Genomic DNA, 7,500 nt, shown 5'->3' on the forward strand with positions numbered 1-7,500 from the left:
CTTACTCGAGACGGCAACACTGAGTTGTATTGTGAACGAACACAAATCCTGAATTCATGTTATTGCATGTTCAACCGCCAAAGTAATCTGGAAAGTATATCATTAAATATTTATTCTTACTAACACTAAATTTAACCTCAGATGTGAATACACAAACGCAAAGCAAAGAAGCGGAGATGTCAGTATTACATGTAATACCAGCGAGTATAAACTCTTTGGTAGAACATGACAATTATCAATTTTTTATTTCACATTTGGCTGTATTTGTCTCGTTTTTTTCGGCCAGGACCCGGTATCATAATCGAGGTCACAATCTGATTATAGGACAGTAAAAAGTCGAGGACAAAAACAAGCACTTGCAGCAGTCAAGGAATTATTAGGAATTAGTTTCCCTCACATTTGTGAGGTAGACTCGACCAGTGTAGTATTTCGCTTACATAATCAGTGCTTGTGGCTTATGACTGCTTATGACTGGGGCTCGAAAGGGGTGAACAGGGTATATGTGGCAATGAAACAGTTTTGACTGTTGCGCACATGTTCCTTTCAACTCTTTTTGTAGACTCTTCCAGCCTCCCTTTAAGCTTACTAAATCAAAGCTTGTGACTGCTTATGAGGTGGCCTGAAAGGAGCGAACAGGCTATTTCTGTGGCAATGAAGCCGTTTTGAAGTTAAACATACTGTTCATTGGTGATTATGAAGGCTTCTTACATTTAATTTATGAGGTTTACGTTTATGGGTGAATTTGACTGCGACAATGTTTCAAAATTTGGAAGGGAAGCAGTGATTATTTGATTATATAGACGCTTGTGTGTGTCCTCTTAATGAGTTGATATTTGACATAGCATCAAAATTCAGCGAGTAGCAATAGCACGACAGAGTTGTGTTTGCGGTGGCTTCTTTTCTCCGATTTGTACCGTCCTTCTTTTGTGGATGAAAAAGAAAAGAATCTCACAGACCAAGTTCGTTTGGACCTCTTTTTTTCGCGAAAACTCCTGCCTGGACACTTCGTCGTGCAACTCATATAGGAAAAAGTATGTTTTGCAACAGTAACAGCTAAAAACAGAACGATACAAAACAAATAAAAAGAACAAACAAAAAAGTTACTGTGTGACTGCAACATTTATATTTGACATAGAGAATAAGCCCAGTGTCAATGGTGATGTGTGTGGTGTGTCGTTCAGACGGGTGCAAAGGGGGGGGGGTTGGGGGTTGCCTTTATATTCTGTCCTCCGGGATGTTGTATTCAACGTAACCCCAAGGAAGTGGCTTCATTGAACACCAATTATGATATACTTGCTATAGAAAAGGGATACCATTTTTTAAATTGTCGATCTATAATATATGAAATCTAGTCTTTTGAGTTTTATGGTTCTCCTTTCGCGAACTATGAACTTGTTCTACCTAAAAGTCGGTCATGTTATAGCCTGATTGGAGGTCGAAACCGTACAAGGTCTCAATTTTTCTAAAGTTTTCGGGAACACGTCCCCCTTCCCTCACACACACACACAGCCCAGTGTTGTTATAGTTGACTACTCAATGCTCTGTTTTTTAAATGACCAATGCCATCTAATTAAAAAATTACATTACACTCCGTGTAAACAAGACACTCTCAGGTATCGCGAGTTTTGCTCGCTTGTATATATGCACTTCCCACATTCGTATCCTTTTGGTACTCTTTATGTTTTCCTGAGCTTTTAGTTTGACGTTATACAGTCATATACAATGTCCTAAAAGCCACTGCTCTACCAACTTTAAATCAACACGGACGTCTGTGTCCAAGTGGAAGTTCATAAATTCAAAACTATTTCATGATTGCGAGAACGACTTTTTGCAGCGGAATAATATTGCATAATGCAAAAATGTTTTCAGCCTTCTCGGTCAAGTTGTTCGGAAATCTCCCTGGAACCCAGATACCGCACGTACTTACATAACATACTGTTACACGAAAAAAAAAAAGTCAACTTCTTCTGGACATTTTTTCTGGTAGGTATGTGAGTGGAAGGGCATACTGGATGTCCCTTTGTGAAGAAGAAATGTTATCATGAATCTCCTATCTCGTCAAGAGCCGAAAAAAGATCGTCTCTCTTTCTCTTTTCTCATGTCAACTATGGTCAAACAGCGAGCACATGATCGAAGCTCCCCCATAAAAAAAAATACTCAGCTTGATACTGTCACCTGGACTATAATCTGGCAAGCAGTTGCAGTTGTCAATTTGAAAGGTATGGTCGCTTTTAAGCAAAAGGGGGCTGCCCCCCCCCCCCCCCCAATGTTTTGAGAAAATCGAAGGTAAAGTTTTTGGACCCTTGTTCAGTTTCTTTTATAAACAAGGAGATTTTTCTCTGTAACAAACAAATATACACACCAACGAAACCAAACTTCTCCTACGGGTAGGGCAATGCCCACTTTTGGTGTAGGTCAAGATTTCTGGAAACCCTCGAAATCTGGGTTGACCCGCTTGTCCTTAAAAGCGACCGTATGTCCCCATCAACACGCTTTAGATAATTCAGGAGGCTGGCTGCTTCGATCCTGCTCAAACTAAGAGTGATAAAACATCAGACTGGGCCTAGCCCGGTACAGCAAACTACAAGCGACTAGATTAGCTTCACTTTATCAAACAGAAACTGAAACAGCTAAATAGCTGAAATCTTTTTCAAGAGCCCTTCACGCATGAAGGGAAGCCTGATTTGCTTTCTTGATTCCGAGCTAGAAACCAATTAAAATCTACACATGTATATATTGAAGATTATCTTTGTTAATTTTCCAGTTTGATAAAATTGTCCACATGTACGTCTTGAAAATGTATAGTTCTTTCTCTTGTCCAGACTTCAGGGACATCTTTGCAATACATAGAGGGGGTTGGTGAGCTTATCGTTTTCTAGAAACTCCGACTGAAACGTAGGCTTACTCCAACATAAGGCTTAATTTGTTCAAGCTCCACCTAGACAGCTTCATTCCTTCTCCTCCAGGCAGCATCGTCTTGGGTTGGGTTTTCTGGGGAAATGAAATAAAGAGAGCTAGGGGTGATTCTATCACGCTTTTTAAAAATTTAACCTCCATTTCCACTTAACGGTGTTGCCTTTTTCTTCTTTGGTGAGGGAGAAGAAGGGGTTTTCCATTGCATGATGGACGGTTATTTTGTTGTTGTGGATCAAAATGATAAATCCATTTTAAATCCATAGTCACTATGTTTAAAAAAGAAATTTGTGTCATTGGGCTCAATTCGAAGGAGAGTTTTGCAGGACTCAAACCACTGCTTCTTTTGCTCACTTGTCAAAAGGCGGAGTACCCAGCGCGCAGACACCTTATTCATGGTAAGATGGTAATGGAGAATCGTTTCAATTGACCCTACACTGATCCTCGTTTCATTTGAGAGCTGTTTAACTGTTGTACGTTGGTCTTGTAGAACCAGTTTCATCACTATGAAAACATTCTCTTCAGTTACCATAAAGGTCTGCTGGGATAATAGTATAGATTGTGAAGTGCATAGAGCTTGCTGTTGAGCGGGGATTAGCGCTATACAAATGCTATCTATTATAATTAAAGGATGTGCGCACTTCACGATCTTCATCCCTCACCGACATGAATCCAGATTTGAATTTTCTCACCCAGTATGTCACAGTATTATAACGAGGACATTTGTCACCATAAACGTGGACCATTTCCTGAAAAATGTCCGAATGGGATTTTCCGCGCAAGTGTTAAAACTTGATAACTGAGGGATATTCAACAGTCTCCATGACACAGCTTCAGCTAAGAAAAACAAATGTTTTTGTACATGGTTTCATTGAATTCGCTGACTAGTGCCTTATTATTGTCGGATTTTCTCGAAAATGTGAATGGTGTGTTCCAAAGACTTTGTCTAAAGGCTGGCGAAATTTCATTACTCTACCATTGTTCCTGCATATCCAGACCAAAGATGTATTGCCCCCCCCCCCCCTCGTATAGTAATCAAATACAGGCCAAAAGTATAATTCAGGAATGTTTTCTTATGATTATATTTTTATTTGTAAGCAATATTCCTTCTTTTTTTTTTAGTTAAGATATTTCTATCGAGTTCGGTTACATCGTTCTGTGGAGGCTATACCTTGTCACACCTTGTCCTCAGTGTTGGGGTCACTACAGTCGGAAATGTCTATCTCTGCTTCCCCCCCCCCTTTCAAGATCCATCCCAGAGTCTGTCTGCTTACAGTCTCCATCATAATCTGGTTGGAGATCCGTCGGACTGGTCCTCACAGGTGGCAGTGTTTCCCTTCTCTCCTTTGGATCTCCTCCTTCAATCTACCTTCGGTGTGGGAACCGCTATCTGCTATACTCTTCCTCATTTTTTTCCCACAGCGGTTAGGACGGTTGGTGGGTCAAGTGTCAAATTCCCTCCCACTTTTGCTTCTCCAGCCAGCCTGTCTGCTCTCTCGTTGCCGGTTACCAACCACTGCGTGGCCCGGCAGAAGATCCAGGCCACTCTTTCCAGGCTGCTCTCCCTGATCGTAGCCTTCCAGTCCGCCAACAGCAGGCCTTTTTGTACCTTTTGTAGTGTGCTCATAGAGTCAGTAATGATTGCTGCTCGCTGATGGCTTGTGTTCTTGATCCAGTGTAGAACCTTACTTATGGCTTATATCTCCATACTCAAACTGGATGTTGCCAGTGCGCTCTTTCACAACTACCCCATCAACTCTTACTTTGAAGGCCCAGCCCGATTTGACTCCTCTGTTGATTGATCCATCTGTGAAGATCACAGCATCTCCATGTTCGCTATGCTCTTCTATCAGGGTCTCAATTTCAGCATTTGTAGCTCCAAGTGGCCAGTCGCAACATTTTCTACCCAAAGTTGCCTTCACCGTTGTGTACTCTCCGAGCGCATCTTCGACCACGACCCAATCCCTGCCTCTCCCGATGTCTTGTATCTGGCAGCACTCGTTGATGGTGTTCGTGGCATGAGTAATCCATTCTGTTCCCCTCTTTAGCCTTGATGTCATCTGCAATCCCACGTTCTTATGTAGGGGGTTCGTCTAGTCTGCGCTGACTTGTAAAAAGGCTTGAACTTGTGCCAGTTTGTGCCTCTCATCTGCACATGGGAAGTTAGGAGGTATCTCAATGCTTCAGGTGATGTGTCTCGTGTGCACCCCATGGTTGCCCTCATTCCTTCTTAAGGGCTGTTAGGCATTTTCTCACCCTGGAGATTGTTCTCGTGATGTGATCTTTGCCACAGAGGGTGTGATCAAACATGATGCCCAAGTACTTCAGTGTGTGTTCCCTCTTCAGCACTTTGCCTCCAATCGAGACACTTGGCATGTTATCGTGCACTGCAAGGTTATTCAGTGTACACCACAGTGCGCAGGCTTTGTCTGGGTGCAGTTTCCTGTTGTTTGCTTCACATCACTGTTCGAATCTGTCGAGTTCTTCCCTTACTCGCTCTGCTGTAACATGGTGGTTCTTGCCTTGCCTGTATACAAACACATCATCAGCGAAACACCCTTCTCGGGGTGATCCTGTTAAGCCAAGACTTCACGGTCCAGGAACAGAACACGAAGGATCTAAGAGAGACAACCTTGTTAAAAAATCCAGAAGCCTAAGGAGGTCGAGGGTGGAATCCGGGAGCACAACCTGTCGACAGCACCCCCAAGTATCCATGGAGGACATAGACCCAAGTTTACGTAGTCATCTTCGTGCCTAGAAGCTGCATGGCTGTGGGGAGTACATTCACGAACGAAGACCGTCTGGCGCGCGAGCGGGGCGGCACCGGGCGGACGGACCTTCTGCTTCTATTCCCAGCCACTTGTCTAGTAAAATGGGAGGCTCTGCTAGATGGACAGAATACTTCCTCAGTATTTTGCAAACCCATAATGATGCAAGACTGCAATAATGAATTCACTCATTTGTCGCCAAATTAAGTGAAACTAATGTTTTCATTTCTTACATGCTTTGCAAGTTTTCTAGTAATAACAACAAGTACTTAAAATGATAGATATTCCTGAAATGAAACAAAACTGAAGCTCCCCATCATTGCCAATATATCTGAGATACGTTCAGAAAGAGCTCAAGTGGATTTTGGACAGGGAGTGGGGGGGGGGGGGGGGGGGCTCTCGTGGTCTTAGAGGTTGTGATGTTCGCCTCTCATTCATTCGTTCCTGGTGGGCTCGAAACCTTGCAGCGACGGAAATTTTTTATCTCTAAAATGCTAGCTTTTCACCTCCTTTCCTGCTCTCTAACCATGTTATGTCGTCTATTTTCGTCTCCACTTTCTATCCACCTCCCCCTTGCTCCCACCTCTTGGCCTCTGACACTGCTATACTTGGCTCCTTCTTACTGCTGTCTTTCAGCCTAATCTTAGGGTAGGTGAGATCTAACACCAAGTCTTCTAAGATACTAGCAAAAAATCTTGGAGGTCCTGCATGCAAGTTGAGCACGTTAAAGATCCCTTGGTGGCCTTAATATCGAGAAGAGTAGGCTGTGGACGCCACCCGGGCTAAATTCAAAATTCCTACCAAACGGAATATTATGTTTAACGTTTTCCGGGCGCTCATTTTGGCATTTTGAGGTTGCAAACACGGTAAAACACTTACCAAGAGAAAACAATACTTGGACATAAATTTGGACAAGCCAGATTTGTATCTGTGATATCCCTTTAGGAGGAAAGAGAATATGGGGGGATGGGGTAGACTGTATAAGGGGGGGGGGTGAAAATCTAAGCTGGGAAATTCATGATAATGGTTGTATTGTTATATGATGATAATGAAGCCTGAGGTGACAATACATTTAAGTACTTAAGTATGGTGTTCCAGTTTCGATATACCCACTTAGTAACCTAATTCTTGTTCTCCCGCGCTGCCTATGTTAAAAGTAAAATTACGATTTCGTGTCTATCCAAGATTACAAGCTTTTTTGTTCGGGTTAGAATATGCGATTATTTTGCCAGCATATTAAAAATTGTCTCAAAATAATCTAGTTTCCTAATAAATGTATGTCCTATTACCCAATGTAAGCCATAGTTAACCCACGGGAGGGATTTGATCACGGGTTTGCAGACACACAGAGTCCGTTTTCAATTTAATGTAACCAATGCTTGTGGAGTAACGGTTAGGCACTTCGCACCCAGGAGGAGACCCGAGTTCGATTACCGAGTTCCATTACCGAGTTGGGTGGGGGGAGGAGAGGGTTTTATCGAATATTATTCTCAATCTTTTTTCTGGGATCTATTCCTCTCAGTCTGAGTTAGCCCCTCTAGGCAGGGTCAAAGCCTACTTCCCAAATGGCCTTCATAAACGTGCCAATGCCAGGGCATCAGACCAGGAAAAAGATGTCCACTTGGCCTAAACCACCAAATTCTGAGTGTTGATTAAGTACGTGAAGGCTCCTGCCTCCTACATCTTGGTCCATTTATATGGAACATATTACACTTGGAACTAAGATAAACAAGAGCACTTGATAGCTTCAAAAGACATCTTAAGCATTTTCTATTCCTACAGGCCTATCCTTCATAAGCTTTAAGCGTTATTTTTTATT

At 42.5% G+C, this 7,500-nt stretch overlaps 1 protein-coding gene across 1 annotated transcript in view; it reads left to right on the forward strand.

Annotated features, from left to right (window-relative positions):
- Positions 1 to 7,500, forward strand: part of LOC101860317 — a 16,319-nt gene that overhangs the window by 2,676 nt on the left and 6,143 nt on the right. The gene's annotated exons all lie outside the window — the stretch shown is intronic.

Source organism: Aplysia californica, unplaced genomic scaffold, assembly GCF_000002075.1.
Source record: "Aplysia californica isolate F4 #8 unplaced genomic scaffold, AplCal3.0 scaffold00092, whole genome shotgun sequence".
Taxonomy (NCBI): domain Eukaryota; kingdom Metazoa; phylum Mollusca; class Gastropoda; order Aplysiida; family Aplysiidae; genus Aplysia; species Aplysia californica.